Source organism: Cornus florida, unplaced genomic scaffold (genome assembly GCF_030987335.1).
Source record: "Cornus florida cultivar Cherokee Brave unplaced genomic scaffold, ASM3098733v1 CherokeeBrave_3.0.0_Hap2_Chr07, whole genome shotgun sequence".
NCBI classification, from domain to species: Eukaryota; Viridiplantae; Streptophyta; class Magnoliopsida; order Cornales; family Cornaceae; genus Cornus; species Cornus florida.
The window spans coordinates 44,937,172-44,960,985 of record NW_026775577.1 but is presented as its reverse complement, the minus strand read 5'-3'; the positions used below and the strand labels follow the sequence as shown (position 1 = coordinate 44,960,985).

General features: G+C 40.7%; 1 pseudogene; it reads right to left on the bottom strand.

Moving 5' to 3' along the window:
• Positions 1–272: 272 nt before the first annotated feature.
• On the bottom strand, positions 273–17,888 carry LOC132267126 (ARF guanine-nucleotide exchange factor GNOM-like; annotated as a pseudogene).
• Between the last annotated feature and the right edge of the window lie 5,926 nt (positions 17,889–23,814).

The window sequence follows — 23,814 nt, the reverse complement described above, 5'->3', positions numbered from 1 at the left end:
CGACAATTCTATTTTCTCACCAGCCAGAATGCATTGTTATCATTTACAAAGCCCCCTAAGACTCCAAAAAGGTGGTTTCCAGGTAGAACTAATTTGCCAGGGTCCACGCCCATCTGCATCGAAGTATCAATGAAAATGAATGAAAAGACTTGCATTTACGAGACACGTCTGAATGGGTAGCCTGTGTGGAAGAACATTTGAAGAAAGTTTCTATAAACTCCTATAAGAGCCATTGCCAAACCTTCCAACCGGACTCTGGATATGAACAAAGCGGAAATAGGCAACAAAGAAGCAGATGATAAACTTGATACCATTGTCATAGCTTATAACACGTATATACATAAATGGTTCTTGTGACGATATCAAAATTTCTGGAAATTCAAGTGATTCCAAATACATGCTTTGTTTAAGTCGGCTTCATTGATCCACCAGATGTAACTCTAGTTTACACTAACTCCACAACCAAGGAAACATACAGGAAGTATATACTCTAAACTGCCAAAACCCTACAATTGTATCTGCAAGCAATACCAAAGGAATCTTGCGGCTACTAATAGGCACATGAACGTGGTGTGAAGCTCCTTGGTTGAACCTTGAATATCCAGCATCTGGGACAAAACTAAGACCTGTAGAAGTTTGATTTGAAAAGGCAATATGATCAATACATATTGCTGGTAAAACACAAAAGGCATGAATCATTTTGAGCACTTAACAGAAAATCATATATCAAGCACTTCACAGAAAATATCAAACATGCATAGCGTGACACCAGTTTGGAATTTCAAAGGGGTTATAGGTATTAGAAAATTATGCATCAACTTAATTATCCATAACACACACCCACACACACAAACACCCACCAAAATAATAATAATAATAATAATAATCTATGCATCAGCTTATAAGTCACAAGTTGCGCTTAGAACAATGTTATGCAGATAAAGACATTACACAAACAAATATAGTTTACCATATGGACTTCTGTACCTCAACGAGCATCCTAATATAATATTTTGGAATTAGTAGTTGACTGATCACATTCAACAAAAATACACTATTGGTTTAACCTGAAAGGAGCAATTTTACACAAGAGAACAGGACTAATCGCATGTTTAACTAGATATGTTGGTCTTTGATACCACGATTTCATCTATTTCAGCTCATGTTCTTTTCATCTTCCCTTATGCTACACTTTGTCTAGATTAGAGAGGGCTTTGTTTTACTACTCTTGCCTTCTTTTGGGGTATATCTCAGTTTTGACAAGTTAAATATTACTCCCATCGGTAACTTTTTGTAAGATTCATCTTTTGACAATAGAAAGAAATACAGGATTGAGTGTCAATCTCATCTATCATCCATGTTTGCCAAAAATCTTTACTCTCATCCCTTTGGCGGATTTCAAAGGGTAGCGGGTGAAATTTCCCATTGAGTTCACACTTGTGCTTCCTCCTCTTTTTTTCCATTCTTTCAGGCACCTATTTCTTTTCATCAAATCTCTCTCTCCACGCTCTTGCACCGCCTCCAGCACACCAATCAGAAGTTCAAAATTTTGCCTAATGCTCAGTCCAAATTCAGTTTTAACTTCTGAATATTTGTTGTAGATGGCACCACAGGAAATAAGAAATGTGATATTTGAGTGAGTATGGATTGTCTAGGAAAAGGGGGCAGAATAGAGATAGTGATGTGAATCAGAAAAAGGTTAATGATGGATTGTGAAGGAGATGGTGATTTGACCTGATGGTGGTAAGATTTCATTAAGCAGCACTCAGAGGGAAGTGAATCCAAGAACAACTGCACAAAGGGGAGAATATTAACTATTATCTGCATCTCTACAATCTCAGGCTAACCAAAGGGCATCTAGCCCAATGGTATAACCTCCCATCCTCAAAGAGGAGGGAAGGGGTTCGAGTCCGGGTGTGGGCAAAAAAGCATAAATGAGTGGGTGTGTGAGTTGTGTTTCTTGCCAATGAAAAAAAAAAAATCTCAGGCTATCCAAAAAATCAAGAAATTCCTCCACAGACTTATAAGCCCTCCCGAAACCCAAAAGAAGATAGCTCAGAATATGGTGTTTTATCATCCATGCCAGAGCTTCAACTCCATCAAAACTTCGAGAGACATTTTTTTCATGCCAAAGCTCCCACCAAATACAAAGGGGTCCAGCCCTCCAAGCATCTCGAGCCTGGCTTCCTACTAGGTTACCCCTTTCAATACTAAATTATCAAAAAACATTATCCTAACATAACAACCAGGGGAAATGATAAAATACTTTTTCAAACTTATGCCACATAATCCCAAAAATTCCCTTACATTTTCCAAATTGAGCATATAAGTACAATCCTTCAATTTGCCGTTAATTGAGGAATGAAATGACAAAACTAAAGAGTCCTAAACGATGTCCTTCAATTTCTGGGCCTCTCTCTCCGATTTCAGCTCTCTTGATTTCACTCTCTCTCTCTGTTAGATCTCTCTCTATTTCACTCTCTCAATGATGACGTCAGAGATGTTTTTGACTCGGGCAATGTCAGCTGGTTGTGTGGGGAAGAGGCAGCCGATGGTGGCAGGGGAGCTGTCAGTTGGGTTTGATCGGAAAGTGAGGTAACATGGGAGCTGCCAATTAAGAACTGAAAGATCTGTTTGAAGAGAAGGACGTCAAAAACCGTCTCGTCCCTGTTGGGTAATTGGTATCTTGTCAAGATCTCTTTTTTATTAATTTATATGCCGTGTATATAATATATACACACACATCTATTCACGGGTTTATATCGACTTGTTTGTATACTTCAAGAAGGAACAATGGATGCACTGGTTGAAGGTGACATGGAGCCATGGAGGCCATGAATGACAGGATGAAGCTAGAGAGGTTTGTAATGGTTTCCATTTGGTGTATTCAAGAAGACCTGTCTTTAAGACCCACAATGAGGAAGGTAACTCAGATGATTAAAGGAGTTGTTGAAGTTAAGGTCCCCCCAAGCCCCTTCCCATTCAGTACTACTAACTCAATCCCAGCTTCTATTGCAACACAAAATTGATTTATAGCATATTCTGGTCTTTGCTTTGTTTGTCCTTCAATCTTTGTTCTAGCAACTTATTTGTAACTTGTTATGCTGTCTATGTACGACTCCCTTTGCCTTCTAATGCTTGTTATTCTAGTTTTGGGTCTTTAATTATGTCGCTGCAAATTTTATATTACAACAGTTTCAGGAGTAATAAAGTTTGCTTCCACCAAGTTTTGCAAGTTGCCCCACTGGAATAAAATTTACCCTCCAAACGATAAAAAACTTGCAAAGAAGACCAATAGGACAACCCCATAGGTTTATGTTAAGTGCATAGTAAGATTACATTAATGATCCCTAATAAATAATAAAGAAATATACTATCTCATACGACGTCTTCTTGGCAGAACCTTTAGCTCATAAATCTGCTTCTCACTCTATCTCCCTCACACTCGTTGAGTTCAACAAGTTTCAATCTCTATGAACTCAATCCCATGTTCGTCACAGCACTTCTCACTTTTATATTTTTCCAGATGTCAATATGTTGTTTTTACTCTCTAATACTATCCTTTATGTATATATGATGTTTTTCCGGGCCATATTTTCAGGTGCCAATAGGCCAAATACAAGTTTGTGGAAACCAGTATTACAACAGTAAACAGCACCATACGGTATTTAAAGTCTTCTCCTTCTCTTTTTACAATTTTGTGTGTGCGTGCATGAGAGAGATGTCAAAAGCTGGTTTCTCGTATTTGGGCAGATAGGAAATGGGTTTATAAAGGTGGTGAGTCAAGGAAGTGAAGATGATTATGATTTACAACTGCAGAGAGGCTATGAAAATGGAGGACAGTGAAAGATGGTGCTCAGAACCAATCCTGCAACAAACAGTTGGATTCCCAGCGTCAAAGACGACCAGGTATTGTTAACAGTTATATAGATTATAGGCTCGTTTAGTATCCTGAGTAAATCGTTATGTGTTCTCTATTTATCAGGATGTTTGTGCCCTTCGAAGCCTAATAGAAGTGGAAGTTGTTAGATCATTCAAGAGATTGAAGCTTGTAAATGAGATGGCGTAATCGAGATAAACAGTGTGAAGCTTCTTATATCGTTCTATAATACCCAACATATGCCCAGTTAAATACCAAAAGATGCGGTGATAGATGCATAAACAGAAAGGAAGGAACATAGAGAGAGAGAGAGAGAGAGAGAGAGAGAATAAGGTCACATGTTAGGGTTTTTGGGTTTATAAGAATGGGGAGAGTCGTTAGGGACATTCCCAGGTTTTCAAAAAAAGAGGACAGCAAGTGATAGTCAAGTTTTCTGTCTAATGGCTAGTCCGTAATGACAAATTGACAGGGGTGTCAAGTGAAAATTGGTCAATAGTACACGGGGGAGATACGTAAAATGTACAGGGGGTGATATGCAAAGATTTTACCGTCCAGGGTTTTCTTTTTTGCAATTAAGCCAACTTCAGAAAACATTGTTTTAGCATCCAAAACAGAATTGATCCAAAATCACTATGGTTCAGAATTTTAGACTACTAAATACTACTTGGAAATGATAACTTCAAAAATGAGTAAAACAATATGGCAAACTCAATAAATACCTTCAAGAACCTCCTCCCACAATGACAAAATTCCATTTGAATGTGTGACGAACCACATCCCAAACAACTTTCACAACGCTAGCCTCGTGAACCTAAAAGAACACCACTGTAAGCACATATTTAAATAGATTCTAGAAATCACAAAGACAGCAAGAAGGCCAAAAATTGAAAGTGAACACACAATAAATTTACTGTTTATATAAATCAAAAGGCTCTTATATGTAGTAGTACAAACAGAAACTGCCACCTAAAATCACACCACTGTTCACTATCATACCATGTAAAGAACATGCATTAACAGAAGCAATTCAAAGCAAAGAACATTGTACAAACTGTTAGCCTCCTGTACAAGCTTCTGGAGTTGCAGTTTCATTAGGAGCAAACAAACTTTTCTCATACATACCCTGCACAAGCTTCAGCCACATCTCCCCTATATCCTGAGACCCCAACGATTCCCTTTTTTCTTGGGCCCATCGTGCTAAACAAGAAGCAGAACCGGCCATAAGATTCAGTGCACGAACAGACCGGTCAGCCTGTCCGACGCGAGACTCGGCATACTGCCTAGCTGCATCTGGGCAGAGAACAAAATTGGCGGGCAACAAGTGTGCTCCATCAGACATGATGAATAATAGTGCATCGAATCCTGCTTCAGAAGCTTCAAAGTGTCGAGCTGTAATGGAACGTAAGGATGTGATAGTTCGCCACCCCATTTAGGATCTGATGTGAGTTGTCATCCTGCCTTTTATGTCATCACCGAAGGCTAGAACAGGTTCCTCGATAGATGATGGGTTTAAGAGGGTTGTGAACTTACAGAGAGACACCACCAGATCATCCAAAACATCTTCAAGATGATGGCATGCCGAAATCATAGCAACAGCCAAGAATCCATCGATACAAGTTTGGTATACATCTTCATGTTCTGCATGATCAAATACCACACAGAGATAGCAGCAATTGTCGGACCTGACATTATAGCAAACATATCGTGGTCAAGGTAGGTTCAGGAATTGGATACAATGAATGGAGCAGTCTTCTTGGATTTGTGAATTAGATCAATCCAACAGCTTGGGGTCATTTCCGGGAAACCGGCACCCTGTTCAGGGGTTGTGCGGATCTCATTCTTGCAAATTGAGTGGTACAACTCTGACAGAAAGTCTCTAGGGAGATCATTGCCACCGTTGATGTGCCGATTATTCCGGATGAAATCCTCCTGTGTCATCTTTTTCTTCACCTGTACACTGTGCTGATCTGTGTTGAGCATTATTAATGAGTAGGACAATAATAAAGCAGCATCCTTCTTAACAAGAATGTGAGGTGATTGCTCGTAATATCTCTCCGAAAAGGCCTCAAGAACCCTCTGTATCTTTTGTGATTCACCAGGCAGTCGGAAAGTTTCCAAAAACAGCCGCAATGCAGTATCCAGGTTCATGTCTTGGAAGTCAATTATCTAACCCAGCAGTGTACCTGAAATAGCAAGCCACACTTTGGGGATCAAGTTTGTCAGGCAATAGATGCGTTCCTTGGAGAAACTCCAGCTCTTTTTTGGGGTCCCGATTAAAGTGACCAGCTCCAATCATCAACCTTCTTTTGATGTATTTCCTCCGGCAGACAAATGGAACCCAATGATCAGGATCACTATAGTTGTCACACTTCACCATCCAGAATGGGATATACTCCTCAAGATTTACAGGAGACAGTTCCAAGCTGACTGATCCATTGCCTATCCTCTCAGCCATTCCCTGAACTACTGCAATCAGACCATCCAAAGCAGGACAGTTCTCTGGAAATGCACTTTTGGACAACAAATTAGCAAGGTCTTCAAACACATTACTGCAAGTTATGTCGCAATCTAAGTTGGCATACATCTCCACCATAAAAGTTTTCTGCCGGCAAAAGTCAACAAGAGCCTCCATTGCGACCTCCTGCTGCTGATAAGAAGCCCCATATCGACTCTGTGCAAGCCTCAAAATCACACAGGAAAAGAAAGCCTCAAGCTGTAGTTTAAGTTCAGTGCACAAATGATGATAAAGATTCAGAATGATGCTACAGACCATTGAAAGAATAGGTGGACTCACAGACAAGCCAAATTGCATCAGACTACAGAATAGTTCATCCTGTACCATACTCGACAATCTAGGATGTCGGCAAATAGAGGAACCACCCAATTCTATAGCTGAATTGATCAAGCTCAAGGAAAAAAGAGGCACATTTTCATCAAACGCTATAGGATTTGGTTTGGGAATGGCAGTGGCTCCCGTATCCTCAACAAGAGTCAACAATTAACAAAAGAAGTGAAATATCTCCACCATACAGGGAACGCCATATGGCTCGGTCATTAAATGCAAATCATATTGGGTAGCATCCTTTCTGTTACCAGCTCCGATCATGTTTTCATCCATCATACCAGTAACTAGGCCACCAGAGGCATTAGAAACCAAACTTCCAGAGGATGTTTGGCTATCATATACTGAATTACCATTCCCATTCTCTGATTGCTTACCCCCAAAATTATAATCATTATCAATCCCAGCGGCCTGCACAAGAAAAAAATGGGTTAATGTGCTTTCATAAAGCAAGCTGTATATAATTCAGTATGCAAATTCTGCAGTTTTGACACATGGATTCTTTGTACCAAAGTACCAAAACTTTTGCACAAGAGATTGCCTCAAGGCCTCAGCCATTTAAAACACAGGCACATATAATGGCAGTGATTTTACATAACCAGACTATGAATGCAACTACTTGTGCTACTATAATAGCTGTGATTTTACATAACCAGACTATGAATACAACTACTAGTCCTACCATGAAGCACGAATACTAATACTACGAGAAAATAGAAAAAGATAATGGCTGTAATTTAGGTGATTCCCCCTCAGGGTAACCACCACCCACCACGGAGATGCTCACTACAACCTGCCTTTGGGCCTTTCTCTCCCGTTACCTTAGCTTGGATTTAATTAGATAAATCCTATGTGACTCTTACCATTTGTTGTTTTCTTGTGACTTGATCAAGTGTCAGCAATTTGTAAAGTGCAAACTCTCCCACCCTAAAAAAAAAACACAAAAGATGACCATTGTGGCCATCATTATTGTCCCATGTAGATGAACAAGCAATTTTTGAATCACAGTAACACCATTGTTCATGGTACTCAATCTAGGAGCAGACATACATTTCTCCTACAAATCTCATTGTTGATCAGTAAGTTAAACAGACACTAAATCCTAGTGTCCAGTAAAAGTTAAATCAATTCAATACAATTTTAGGAATTAATCTACAGAATTTGCATAAACCCATATCATTAAACACTATAAATCGTCAAATTGCAAAAACCCTAGTTCTTGATCGATCCCAATCAGAACCAGAAAAGAGACTGCCCAATAATTGTTTCTACTACATGTTAAGGTTCAAAAAATCAAAGATTTGTTCACAATTCAATGATCTGACAAAAGAAACACATTGAGGAGGCCCCGGACGACATGGGCCGGATCCGACTCGCAAACACTACATTCAGTTCGTACAGCTGGGTCGGCCCATATAAAGACACTGCCATATGGGCCGAACGCGAGTAAGCCCATCAAAGGTGACCAGGACTTATGGAGGAATAGGCCCAGATCCAGCAATCAGTAAATATCTTGTAAATATCTTGTAAATATCTATAAATAGGATAAGGAATGGAAAGGAAGGGGATCTTTTTGGGTTGAGGTGTAAGAATTCTAGAGAGAGAAAGAGGGGAACGAATTTCTTGCATCTTCAATTGGCGCCGTCTGTGGGAAACGCATGGAAGTTTGGTTGATCAATAAGGAATATCGAGTGGATTCAAACCAATTCGGTTGATCGAGACTCGATCTTTGGGATTTGGATCCAGATCTGAGCGATTGTGACCTACTCTGGAGGAATTACAATTCTTGAAGCTTTGGCAGGAGTGACTTCAGATTTACGCAACAACGAGTTGTTCGATTGTGGCAGGATCTGACGGATTTAAAGTTCAGACAATTCAGATCTAGTAAACAGTGAGCGTAATTCGGAGAATTAGAAGCCAGATCTAAAAATTCCTACTCACAAAGCTCGGATCTACTCGCGAACTTGAGATTAATGCCTTTACTCCGTTCGGGAATAATGATAGGTGAAAGCTCCAATCCGATGGAGGCTGTCCAGCAAACAAAGCTTGAGGAGTTGATGAACTTGATTGAAGCTCTCAAAAAAGAGAATGCAGAATTGAAAGCTGGAATGCAACATCGGCAAATACCTGCGGTTTCGCATCCACTTCCGGTCGGAGAAGGAGGTGTTCAATCTAATATCGCGCATCAAGGCGAACAGGACGAGAACAATCAGTCAGCTCACCACCGTGATGAAAGGATGATGGACAATTTGCCGCCAAATGTTCGTCGAGTTGAAGATCACGAAGGATCGACTTACGTTGATCCGCATCGGGAAAGGTTCGACCGAGAGGAAGTGATGGAGGTTGATCGCCGTCGAGTAGCGTCGCCTTGGCAAAGAGAGTTCATAGAGGAACGGTCGTTCGATCCGTCTTACCGGCCCTCCATGGTTACTATCACTCATCACGGTTCGGAGGGCAGAACTGTAACTCACAGAGCTACCGCTGGACTCCAGAGAGAGAACGAAGCTCTCCGATCCGCAGCTCGGACGGTGGATTCACCATTCACCGACGAGATCTTGAATGCCCCGCATCCAAGGAAGTTTACTATGCCAGTCTTTATTCTGTTCGACGGAACGACCGATCCGATCGATCATGTATATCATATCCAGTTGAAAATGGCCCTGAATACGGAAAACGACTCTTTAATGTGCAAATGTTTCCCTACAAGCCTAGCCGGACCGGCGCTCAGCTGGTTCAAAAATTTGCCTAGGAGCTCCATTGGTAGTTTCAGAAACCTGTGCGATCGGTTCATAAGCCAGTACTATGGGAACAAGCGCCCGCCGAAGGACATCTCGAGCCTATTCACGATGAGGCAGCACAAGGATGAACGTCTCCAGGCCTTTCTTACCAGGTTTAATCTCACTAAGAGTATGGTGATCGAATGCCACCCTTCTACAGCAGTTCAAGCCTTCAAGTTAGCCATGACACGCGGAACTCCGTTTCACACCAGTCTGGTAGTGAACACACCGACTACTATGGATGAACTCAATGAAAGAGCCGATGGCTTTGTGCGCCTAGAAGAAGAGGAGGCAGCTAATGCTCTGACAACGTCGCTTGTGTCGACCGAGGAAAAGTCCAAGGCAAAGATCAGGCAGAAGCAGGCGCAGCTGCAACGTCAGACCTCTTGGAAGGCAGAAAAAAGGTCCAGGGAAGAAGAGCTGATTACTCCGCTGAAGGTCACTCTGGCGAGGCTGTATCATGAGAACAAAGATAAGTTTCATCCACCACTGCCAATTAGGCAACCCCTCAAACAGAGGGATCAAACTAAACATTGTGCTTTTCATTCTGATTTCGGTCATCAGACTAACGAATGCAGGAACCTGAGGAGGCAAGTGGAGATGTTGATAGCTAGAGGGGAGTTCGCGAGTTATGTTCAAGGTTCGGCGATGGAGCAGAATCGACCGGTGGAACAAATAAAAAGGAGTCATAAACAAAGCTCCCACAATTCACAACCAGTTCGTATAATCAATGCTATCCATGGTCGACCCGAGCCTAGTGAAGAGTCAGATGAGCTGCTCCGGGTGCGCCTGCGGCAGGCGCAGATGAAGAAAAGGGTCGGCAGTGTGAATACTCTACACCAGCAGAGCCCGTCGATGCAGATAAAGTTCGACTGGACAGACCTGCAGCGTGTTCAACTGCCTCATGACGACCCATTGGTAGTCAGTTTGACAGTGGCAGATTGCTTGGTGCGCAGAGTTCTGATCGATCCTGGGAGCAGTGCGAATGTCATACCGAGGGACACATTTGACAGGCTCGAGATTAAACCAGAGAGGCTCAAGCCCACTGGAAATCCCTTGTTAGGGTTCGATGGGAAGAGGGTGGAGCCCGTCGGGATGGTGGAAGTGGAAGTTCAAGCTGCAGAACGAGCTCTTATGGAAACTTTTGTGGTTGTGGAAATTCACCCCTCGTATAATCTCCTGATGGGAAGAGGATGGATTCACAGAGTCCAAGGTGTACCCTCAACTCTGCATCAGGTCATGAGGTGCCTCGGACCCGATGGAGATAAAGTGATAGACATTCGGGGGGATCAGGTCGCAGCCAAAGAGTGTTATTCCGTCACACTAAAGCATGCTGGGAAAGGAAAGGCGCCCGTCCGTTCGGCAAGCCCCAGATAGCAATTACAGGAACCTCCGCTCGAGCAGAATAGGGTGGAGGAGTCAGTCGACTTGACCGAGGAGCCCCTTCTGGATGTGCAGATCGATCAGTCCAGGCCAGAACGAACTACCAGAGTAGGTATAAGACTGACCAGAGAAGAGCAGCAAGAGCTAGTGGATTTCTTGTCCCACAATGCCGACGTATTTGCATGGAGTCACCTAGACATGCCTGGAATTAGTCCCTCCGTATCCTGTCATTCCCTGAATGTCAATCCCAATTTCAAACCAGTGAAACAGAAGCAGCGAAGATTTGCTCCAGAACGTAATCAGATCATAGCGGAAGAAGTCGATAGGCTGCTTGATGCGGGATTTATCAGAGAGGTGCACTACCCTGATTGGTTGTCCAACGTCGTTGTTGTGCAGAAGAAGAATGGGAAATGGTGAGTATGCATTGATTTCACCAATTTGAACAAAGCCTGTCCGAAGGACAGCTTCCCGTTGCCTAAGATTGATCAAATGGTGGATGCCACCACTGGGTATGAGCGTTTAACCTTTCTGGACGCTTATTCAGGTTATAATCAGATTCCTATGGACCCCGCAGATGAAGAAACAACTTCTTTTGTCACCGAGCGAGGAACATACTGCTACAAAGTTATGCCTTTCGGACTAAAGAATGCGAGAGCAACTTATCAAAGACTTGTTAGCAAAGTTTTTAAGAATCAAATGGGTAAGATTGTGGAAGCCTATATTGATGATATGGTGGTAAAGAGTAGGAAGAAGGATGATCATCTGAAGCATCTGCAAGATGTATTTGATGTACTAAAGCGATATGGGATGAGGCTCAATCCAACCAAGTGCTCGTTCGGTGTGAGTTCCGGACAATTTCTGGGACACGTGGTCAACCGCAGAGGCATCGAAGTTAGCCCCGCTCAAGCAGAGGCTTTGATTAAGAATGCCGAGCCAAAGACGATCAGAGAGGTGCAAGCCCTCACAGGACGAATAGCTGCATTAAGTCGATTTATTTCAAAATTGTCAGATCACTGCAAACCATTCTTTGACACGATTCGGAGCCATGGAAGGCAGGTCTGGGGGGATGAGCAACGACAAGCATTGACTCATTTGAAGGAATATATGCAGAATCCACCAGTCCTGTCAGCCCCAGATCCGGAAGAAAAGTTATTTCTATATCTTGGAGTATCTGGTGTCGCGACGAGTGCCGTTCTGATTCGTTGCAAGGAAGGGGTGCAATACCCGGTATTTTATGTAAGCAAAACATTGACGGAGGCAGAAAAAAGATACTCAAAGGCCGAACGGGTGGTACTTGCACTTGTAAATGCAAAAAGAAAGTTGAGGCATTATTTCGAATCCCACCCCATAGCTGTTCTAACAACTTTCCCAATCAGAACGCTTATGCACAAGCCAGAGCTCTCGGGCAGAATGACAAAGTGGGCCATAGAGTTGAGTTCATTTGACATAACGTATGAGCCGAGAACAGCTGTTAAAGGGCAAGCGGTAGCCGATTTCCTACTAGAATGTGACGCCGAAGATACGGAAGAAGACCTTAGATGCGGCTCTTGGAAACTTTTTGTGGATAGCTCCTCTAACCAGATGGGGGCTGGGATTGGGATCAAACTGCAAACCCCAGAGGGTACTTCCTTGAGCCAAGCACTCAGACTTGAGTTCCGAGCCACCAATAATGAAGCGGAATACGAGGCGTTGCTAAATGGATTAAAGTTGGCCAGAGAGCTACAGATCAAAAGTTTGACAGTGTATAGTGACTCGCAGCTGATTGTTCGGCAGGTAAATGGTGAGTACGCGACCAAGGATGACACGATGGGGGCATATCGTTCTGCCGTTCTGCATAAAGCCAAGGAATTTGCAAAGATTGAATTCATACAGCTGCCGAGGGAACAGAATGCAGATGCAGACCGTTTAGCATGCAGTGCTTCGAGTTGCGGTGAAACATTGGCGAGGGTGATTCCAGTAAGAATAGTGACCCAGCCGTCTATTTTCGAAGAACCGTTGGACTCTGACCCTTGGCAAGTCAACGTCATACCGTATGAACCGAGTTGGATTGACCCCATCATTACCTATATTCGAGATGGCGTTTTGCCTATGCAAAGGGATGAAGCTAGGAGACTCAAAAAGAATGCTGCAAAGTACGCCATCGTGCGGAACCAGCTGTACAGAAGGTCCTACTCTGGCCCATACTTGAAATGTGTCACCCCCGCGGAGTCGCAGCAGGTATTGCGAGCTATTCATGAGGGTGTGTGTGGCAATCATTCTGGGGGGCGATCGTTAGCGCATAAAGCAATGACACAAGGGTATTTCTGGCCAAACATGTCAAGAGATGCGGAGGAGTTCTCTCGAAGGTGCGATAAATGCCAACGATATGGACCATTGATCCACCAACCACCTGAGGAATTGCACGTAATGGCCTCGCCATGGCCTTTCGCGCAATGAGGGATGGATGTGGTCGGTCCTCTGCCAACTGCAAGAGCTCAGAACAAGTATGTGTTACTGGCCACGGATTACTTCACTAAATGGGTGGAAGCAGAACCATATCCTAGCGTGACTCAGACTCATGTGAGACGATTTATTTGGAACAATATTATCTGCCGTTTCGGTGTTCCCAGATCAATAGTCATGGACAATGGCACAAACCTCGACAGCAGGCAAGTAAGAAAGCTGCTGGAGGAGTATGGAATCAACCAGAAGTTGGCTGCAGTAAGTCATCCTCAGGCCAACGGACAAGCAGAAATCACAAACAGAACCATTTTCGCCTGCATTAAGAAGAAGCTGGAAGATCATAAGGGGAAGTGGTTGGATGAACTCCCGAACGTTCTATGGGCTTACAGAACCACCCCAAGGCGGCCGACTGGGGAGAGCCCGTTCGCAATGGCGTATGGTACCGAGGCAGTTATACCGGTTGAGCATTTAGTCCCCACTATTAGAAGCTTAGCATGGAGTCGAGATCAGAACGACAAGATGTTAAGATTGAACCTCGATATGATAGACGAAAGGAGGGACGCAGCGGCTATAAGGCTAGCATTGTATCAGCAAGTGCTGGCGAATAGTCACAACAAGAGAGTAAAACACAAGGATTTTGCCCCTGGCGATCTGGTTCTGAAAAGAAAGGTGGGGATGGTCAAAAAAATGATGCCACCCTGGGAAGGCCCATACAGAATTGCAGAAGTCATTGGCAAGGGGGCATATACGTTGGAAACCATGGCGGGAAGGTTGGTCAGCAAGCCCTGGAACGCCACGTCTCTGAAAAGGTACTACCAATAAAAGCTAAGTTCCGGCTTTAATTGGATGTTGTTTGTTGTCAATCAAATACGTATGAATGAGCAAGTTACTGAAATTTACAAAAAAGAACTTTCTTTTCCAACGGTCTACTATAAAAATTTAAAGCCAAGTGGCAAGTGGCATTCTAGCCGAGCGCCAGGCACTTAAGCAAGATAAGTGACAGCTGGCACTATAAGCCGAACGCCAGACACTTGCTAAAAACTTAAAGCCAAGTGGCAAGTGGCATTCTAGCCGAGCGCCAGGCACTTAAGCAAGACAAGTGGCAGCTGGCACCATGAGCCGAACGCCAGACACTTGCTAAAAATTTAAAGCCAAGTGGCAAGTGGCATTCTAGCCGAGCGCCAGGCACTTGCCGTAAACAAACACACGGCAAAGCTAATATAAAAGAAAAAGAGAGAAAAGATATGTATGTATTGAAAATAAGTTGAATAAAGCACAACACATAGGGAAAAAGAGTTCTGTCGTTTCATTGATATTGGGCATTGAGTTTACAAAAGAGAGATGTCCATCATTACAAAAAGATATGGAATGGAAGAGTCCAAAGGAGCCCTAGCTAGACGCCTCAGTACCAACAGCATCCTGATCGTGCCGACTCGCCTCCTCGGCCCCATCAGCCGTCTCACCTTCACGAGGTGGGGAATCAAGGTGAATGACTGAATCGTTCGGCTGGGGCTCAGCGTCAGCAGTGGCTATGGAAGGTACCACGGTCGACGATTGAGGACCGGTCAGAGGCAGAGCGGTGGCAGGAGCTGTGATGATCCTTGAGGAAGCAATGTCCTGGCACTCATCGAATATGCGCTCTGCTTCGGTGGGTTCTGGGTCGACATAGACCCCCAGAGGTTCGATCCCCAGATCCTTGTCGACCTCATCCGGAGTGGAGCTGGTCTGTCCCTCATCCGGAACCCGGTCGGCGAAGCCTTCCCGGAATCCTTGAGCATACCTAAGAGCTCCGACCCTTGAGAACCGAGCGTGAAGAGCCAGCATCCCACCACTCACTCTGCTGATCGCATCGATCAGAGCGGTACGCTCGTCCAGAGCTCTTTTTTCAAAAGCCATCCGAGCAGACTGTTCATCAGCTAGAAGGCGCTGGAGTTCTGCCTTTTCTTCTCTAATTGATTCACGCTCAGTCTACCAGACGCTTTTCTCAAGCTGGAGGGCGTCCTTCTCATCCTGAAGGGAATCATTCTCCTTCTTCAGGACATCTCTCTCTTGTTCGGTTTTGTCAAGCCGAGCCAGTACCTCGGTATTCTTCATGGCGAGGAGGTCGTTTTCTTTATTAGCCACCTCCAGGCTGTCAGAAAACTTACGGGCCCTGGCGTTCCCCATCTCCACCTGCTTCTGCATGGCCATCATTCCGAACAATGTCTGCATAGGTGCACATTAAAAACGGTTAAGCCAATAGTCAGGTCGGGCGAAGGCAAGACCAAATAATATGAGAGAATTCATGAGTTGGAAAATAAAAGTCACCTCTATAGCAGATTGGGGAAAGCGGCTGAACACATCCTTCTGGGAAAGGCCCTTTGCCGCCTCAAGGTCCTTCGGAGTCCACATGCTCCTGTAGTAGGCCATAGCGGTCTGGCCATCCTTCAGCATGGTCTCGTTCGGTTTCACGAACGTCCCATCCGTTCGGGTGTACCGAGGGGCCCATGGCGGTAAGGTGGGGATAGAAGGGGGGCCTGAAGCAGAAGCAGAGCCACCAGCTGCAGCAGGCCCAGAGGGAGCAGGAGCTCTAATCGCTCGGTGCAAGAGAGCACCCGGCCCGGAGACCCGGGTCCTTCTAATAAGAGGCTCCTCCTCAGGATCGACTTCGCTGTCAGGATGAGGCCTTTTGCCTCGTTCTTTGTCCCGACCGCCCCCCGCAGCAGCAGGAGCTATGGTAGCTGGGGGGGACGCGTTCTGGTTGGCAGCAGGGGCGCTGGCAACAGGGTTAATAGCCACTGCGCTCGGGACAGTGTCAGATATGGTGGCTGAGGAAGAAGCTGACGTTGGAGAGGAGGTCGCCCCAGCAGCAGGAGTGGCTGGGGGAGTATTTTTCTTCCTGCCAAAAGAAGGAATCTGAAGTCTGCTCATGTTGTAGCCGAGTGATGAGAGCGCTAAGAGGTTGTCTGAAGTGAGGAGATCTGAGCAGGAAGGAATATCGTTCAGAACGTATTTCTTCAAGTAGTTACTCCTATCCCTGCAAACACTATAGCTCAAGTCATCACAAGGTATTCCCAAGGAACGGCATAAGAAAGTGCAAAAACGAGGAACGCATGTTTCGCAGGGGCAGTCATGTTTATGAGATTTGAATTTCTTATAGGAGGAGACAGAACAGACACCAAAGGCGCTCGGGATTGGGTAATCCTCTGCAGCCGGCGAAGACCAAGCCCCACTAATGCCCACGATGCTATCCCTCCAACCCTTCTCAGATTTTATTGTGTCCGTACATATGGACATCTTCTCGAACGGGTAGAGGTGGTAAAAGGGTTCGTTAGTACGGATCTTACTGACCTTATAGCACAGAAGGAGGTCTATGAGGTCGAGGTCCAGATTTCTGTCACGCATCAACAAGAGCATAACAGATATGATTCTAAAGAAGTTGGGGTTGACCTGCAGAGGGGATATCCCCAATCTATTGAAGACATAACTAAAGAAAGGGTGCAGAGGGAACCTAACAACATTCAATTGAAGGTTCGTGAATAAGACTTCGCCGGGCAGGAGGCCGGCGCCGGTCATAATGTTAACGTCCTGGGGGCAAACCCTAACTTCGATGTTGTCAGGAAGTCTAAGTCTCATACGAAGAACATCCAGATCTACAACCATGGTGGAAGTGCTTGAAGAATCTAAAAGGGGGTAAATGGAAGCCTGCCGAAAGTAAAAAAGAACGAAACTAACCTCGGAGGACTGCAAGATCGCTGGAAGAATGACTCTTGAAGGATTTCACCAGAAAAAGCTTAGCACTGTTCTAGAAAGAGAGAGACTTGACTGATGATGGACACGGTAAAGGGAAGTGAAGTGGAATTCTAGAGCATTATAAAGGCGAGGGGGCCCGAGGGCCGAAGCGTCGGGAAGGCGAGAAATTCCTCGAGCCCCGGAACATTGATTCTGGATCTGACCGTCCGCTCCCCCACGTGGTTATCTCGAGCCGTCAACATCATGATGAGACGCCATCAACAATTACCCCTTATTAAATAAGGGGCAATTATGGGGGCAGTTGAGGAGGCCCCGAACGACATGGGCCGGATCCGACTCGCAAACACTACATTCAGTTCGTACAGCTGGGTCGGCCCATATAAAGACACTGCCATATGGGCCGAACGCGAGTAAGCCCATCAAAGGTGACCAGGACTTATGGAGGAATAGGCCTAGATCCAGCAATCAGTAAATATCTTGTAAATATCTTGTAAATATCTATAAATAGGATAAGGAATGGAAAGGAAGGGGATCTTTTTGGGTTGAGGTGTAAGAATTCTAGAGAGAGAGAGAGGGGAACGAATTTCTTGCATCTTCACACATATACGTACATAGCACAACATTCGATTTTATGTAGATATTAGATACAGATTTGTTAAGGAAATGAAGTTAAACGGAGCAAATATAGTACCAGAAAGCAAAGCAAAGTAGTGATGGCGATCAGAGTTGAATCTATGGACTTACAATTTGACAATTTGTATATCTATATAGACAAACCCTGAGAAATTTGCTTAGATTTTCTTTTATTAATTTCACTATTTCGCACGCATTTTTTTTCTTTTAAAAATCATTTGTTAACAATTCACCCTCTTTTTTTTTTTTCTGACTTCATAAATTATAGTAATACATAAGAAGGGAAGGAAAAAAATCAGTACATATTTTTAAGAAGTAGAGAGGGAAAAAAAAAAAAAAAACGGAGGAGGAAAACGAAAGAAAATTGAGAATCTAAAAGTAAAAAAATTAGAGTTTAATTGAAGAAGAAAATTTTAACTTTTTTTTTTTTAAAGTAAATCAAAGAAATTTTAAGAATAAAAGAGAAAAAAATTAAGAGATAATTTTATATTTTAAAATTTCAAGGTGGGCATTATAAAGATTTTTTCTTTTAAATGTACAAATAAAATAAAAATAAAAATAAAAACTATTTTTTATAATTGGGCACAGACTGACTTTGCTTCTCAAAGTATATCGGCACCGATCTAAAAAAAAAAATTACTTTCCGAAAAAAAGATCTATAAAAAAATTGAAATAAAGTGAATTAAAAAAAAAAAAACTAAATTTATATTTTAATACGAGAAATTATTCATTAGACATAATCAAATGTGACCAAAAAACTCAACCAAACAAATTAAGATAATCAATTATCTCTTTAGTGAGGACCCAACTCATTTATTTCATGGATATTTAACTAGAAAAATGATAGAACACCTGAGAAATAGTCCCAAAATAATCACCCTTAGGTGGATTGGCCATGACTTTTAAAAAAAATAAATAAATAAATCAGTCTTTGAACACCCTGTCTTTTAGATATAAACCAAGATTCCATCTTTCAAAAAAACTGTAATTTGGAGATCTTGTAAGTCTACCACTTTCACTTTCTAAGGACTTTGTAGGCTTGGAATTCTATCTGATAGATCACAAAGATTTACACAAAATATTATCAAAACTATATAATAAAATAAAAAAACCCCAATTTCTTCAATTTTACTATCACCATGTCGATTTCATGTTTTGCCTTAATTCTTGCTTTCAAAAATTGTGAAAGAGAGTAAAACTCGTTACAAAGCCTAGAGGGAGTGTGAATCCCGGATCTATGTTGTTATGAAAATGTGTTCTTATTATATATATATATATATATATATATATATATATATATATATATATGTCAGATTTGTGTATTTAACCACCATAACTTCATACCATTGCCTTTCTTTATCCACGATAATTGAACATACTCTTATTCTTTTATTTTTTCCTTTAGTTTACGTGAAAAATTAAAGAGGAGATTTATTCTCTAAGTCTTACCTTTTAAGGAGTCTGACGTGACCAAATTAAGTCACGATTCGGTGATTATTTCGGGGATAAGGTTCGGTTGCTCTATCACTACTCATTTAACTATTATCAAATTCTACTTTTGAAGGATACTTATTACTTATTCCATGTTATTTCATTTAAAATAGAGGAATAAGATGAGTAAGGGTGCAAATGATCAAGCTCGGTAGGATTTTAGGTTAAATCAGAATGAATCAATTCTAAGGATTTCTAAGAAATTAGAATTGGAATTGAAACCATCGAGGCTTGAAACCAAACCCACGGGCTTTTTTTTTTTTTTTTTTTTTTTTAACCTTTCAAAAAAAAAAAAAACAAACAAAAACAAACCTCAGTATAAAATCATTTGACAACATGTTTGACAAAAAAATATGTTGTTGTGTACTTGTATGTAGATTGCATGAGAAAATTTTGGACTAAGGAAAAGTATGAATAATGATTGTAGTTGATTTTGTAGACTAAACCTATGTTTGCCAACTCAAAAAAAAAAAAAAAAAAAACTAACTAATGTATAGCTTTATTTATGGTTCGTTTTATAAGAAGGAATAAACAAAAAAATTTCGTTTGGTAAAGAGAAGATAAGGAGGGAAGAGAAAAGAAGATGAATGAGTTCATCCTTTTGTATTTAAATATGGGTGTAATTAGAGAAGTAAGATAATTATAAAAAAATTAAATTATAATATTACCTTTCATAATTAATAGATAAATCTAATATAAGGAATCATTTCCTCCCTTCTTACTTAAGCCTGTTTGGTTTGCGTTTTGTTTAAATTGTTTTTATTTTTGTCGGGTTGTGGCTGTGAATAGTGGAAAAAACACGTATGGTGAAAACTGTTTTATTTTGCATAGTGCCAAAACGTTCATGAATAGTGGCCAAAAATTAAAACATCAACTTGATGTTTTTATATGTTTTCGCATTATAACGTTTGGTACCATAGTGATGAATAGTAATTTTTAAAAAAAAAAAAATAATAAAACTCTTAAATGACATTTTTAAACCAACCATTTTCAAACTTACAACATTTTGTTTTACTAAACATGTTTTTATATTTTTATTTTCAAAACTCTTGCAACAAATGAACGCTGCCAAACATACTTTTGATTAGTATTCAAAAAACTCTATAACAAAATATTTGTTTTGTTTCAAGTTAAAACAAAACGTCAAAAACAAAACGTGTACCAAATAGGCCCTTAACAAACAAAATAAGGTGTTACCTCTTTCTCCTGTCTTCCAACCAATCAAACAAATAAAGAAACAATCATTTCCATGGGAATATCTCTCTCCTCCATCCATTTTGTCTCCTTTTTATCCAATTTTCTGCTTTTATGCTTAGTGATTGTTGTAAGTTTAAACTACTAAATAATACAACTACTAAAAAAAAAAAGAAAAAGCATTTGTATATTTTACTAAATGCTAAATGTAAAATTGGTTTTTATTTCAATCTCATGGAGTGAATGAAGCATTTCCTTATTAATTCAATGACATATCAGTCAATGCATTGGTATCTTCAAATGTAACAACATTTAGAACCCAACAAAAAAAGAAATAAAAAAAAAAAAGTGCTATTGGATAAATATAACGATGATGTTTCGCGATTCGAGTAAAAATTTTAAACAATTAGGTGAGATTAACATTCAGTCCATATATGTCCATTTTACTTTCATTCGAATTTGATGTGGAACAAGATTCATTCTGTAATATTTTATTCCACCCGAATTTGCAACGCCCTAGTTGTGTCGGGTTACTCTACCTACTCGGGAGTGCTCATCAGGACGCTTGACGTGACGTGACATCGGATTAAGGACTGGGTTTGATCGCGTAATATGGAATCAAATATTGAGTCTAGATCTAATACCAACAAGTGCTTCACTATCAAACTGAAAAGTTAAGCTATTAAGTGCACATGTTGGCAAACATACTGTGGATACCACCAACCCAACCATAACTTACCCATCAGGCCCAATCCCAAACGTGGCCCAATAGAATGAAATCCAAGAAAATAAAAAATATGGCGTAAAAAAGAAAATAAGGAATTAAAGGGAGGGATAATGGTCTTTTAGGGTCTGTTTGGTTAGACGGAAAATTATGATGAAAGTGAAAGTGAAAGAAAGGAAAAGGAAATCAAGTTTCCATCATGCATTTGGTTAGCAATAATTTTTTTTAAGAAAGTTGTGAGAAAATATTATTTTATGAGTTTGGAAAGCATGAAAGTGAAAAGAAAGTGATTGCAGTTACCAAAACTACCCTTTTAGTTATAAGATTACTTTGTACTATTTTGAGACATTACTCTATCTTCTGAATTATGAACAAAATTAAAATTTTAAGTTCAAAATGAAACCATGAATATGATATTTAATAATTTTATATATTATATATGTGATTATAGGTACAAGTTTAATTAATAAAAAATTTTGTTCCTAAAAATATATAGGAAAAAAGATTGAAGTTAATATATATACTTTTAGTCATAAAAAATAAAATAAAATAAAATAAATAAAAAAAGCTGAACCTAAATGAAATACAATGCTTCAACTAAATTAGTTTGATGCATCTAATATATGTAGAATTAAAATTAAATTAGTTTGGTACATCTAATTACTTAGAGTCCTAAAGTCGAGAGAAGTCTATATATAAAAAAGTACATGTACGAATTAAATTGTAAATTGTATGCGTAGAGACACTAATCCTAATTTTTCACCCAACACTCTGCTCTTGCATATTCAAATAGATATATATATATATTTTAAGTTAATGTGCGCTTCCCCTTTGGTATCAGAGCCATTTGTTGTGGTTGATTAAGTTAATCTGTTTTGATTCTTCTCTCTTGCTAATTTATTGATTCTCATCTTATTGTTCTTTATTTCCTTCCTGTGAGTCTAGATCCAAACATTAAGTCCTAGATCCAAACAGTAAAACCCTAGATAGGGCCTGAGCGGTGCGGCATGCGGATGAGCGCGTGGATAGGATATAGATACCACTTTAAGAAAAGCATGACCACAGTCTGTTTTAACCTGTCAACCAAATAGGCTTAGTCTGAGTTAAGTAATCATGAATAGGTTATTCAGATCTACCTCTTCGATGAGTTCCCGAACCAGTGTAACTCCTCCAATTTCGGACATAATTAATGAAGAAGAATACCGAATAGAAGATAGTAGTAACCTAGACTTTAGAGATTGGAATATCCCAAGAGTCTTAACCAGAGAAGTTTATGAAACTAGTTTTCTCAAGTCAACTTTCATTACTGATTATACAGTTAAAACAGTAGAACAAATATATTCTTTGTCCAAAGAACATGAAAAATGCCAGTTACTTACGGCTAAAGCAATCCAAAGACATAGAGACCGAGGATATAATTTCATCCATATAGGTCTTGTGCAGGTCGCAATTAAACCATTCACAACCAGAGGAATCAATGCTTCTGTTCTTTTAGCCCTTAGAGATGCTAGGTTCATTGATTTTGGCCTCAGCCTCTTAGGAGTAGTAGAAACAAGTCTTTGTAATGGTCCAGTTCATTTTAATTGTTACCCAGATTTTACACTTAGTCTTAGTGATCCCCACCTATTAAAAGCTCTTACTCTCAATATTAAGACATCAGGTTACCCTATGCTTTCTGGATCTCAATCCTTTGGTTTGATTTACATGATATATTATAAAACCATGAAAACAAATCTCAATATTAAAGCAGTTCAAAAAGATATGAAAGGTCATACTTTGTTAATCTAGAGTAGTACACCCAATGCCAATATACAAAAAAGAAAACAATTGTCTGAAAAGATATTTCGTTACCTAACGAATGGATTCTTCAAAATGAAAATCACCTGGCAAATATTGACAATGAAATTAGTAATCTTGAGAGAGTACAGGAATATCTAGATGGTACGGTCAGAATAAACTTTGATGAACAGCATTTTTTGACTAGATCTCGACCTTCTACTTTTTTCAATAGATTTGATGGCAGTCTCTTAGGAAGAGAAGCTGAAATTCCTCCCCTACATCGAAAAAATTCTAATATAGATCCTAAGTTAAAAGAACTGAAGCTTAAAGGTCTAAAAATAGAAGAACATGTTAAACATCCTTGTTATACACAAGATAATAAGGAATCTGATTCTCCTCGTTCACCTACCCCCACAGACTTTGAAGCAAAAATCAACCCCGTTAACCCCCAATTAATGACCATTAGTAAAACTTTTTCATACAATCTTTCTAAACTACAGGAAGAGTATGACTCAAAATATAACAATGAAAAAAGAAAAATCTTTAATAACAAGTACTGAAAAAGAAAAGAACAAAATCCTCATAAATGGAAAAAATTCATGTTTGAACATAAATTAGAAGTTAATTTCTTTGATAATTACTATAAGAAGGTTAACGTGTTAACAAAAATTAATTGGACCAAATCTGATAAAACAACAGTTTCCTCTTACCATCCTCCACTGGAATCTGTTGTCCTTGATCACATGGGCACTGAGATTATTGCCTCTCCCCTTAAAGTCAATAATACCTCTGACCCCGATATTCGCAAAATAATTGAACAAAACAATTTCACTAACCAATACCTTCACACTATTGGTACACGGTTAGATAAAATTGACGTTACACTTACCCAGCTAGCCATTCTTACAAAACCTCCTCCCATAATAGAACAACCCCT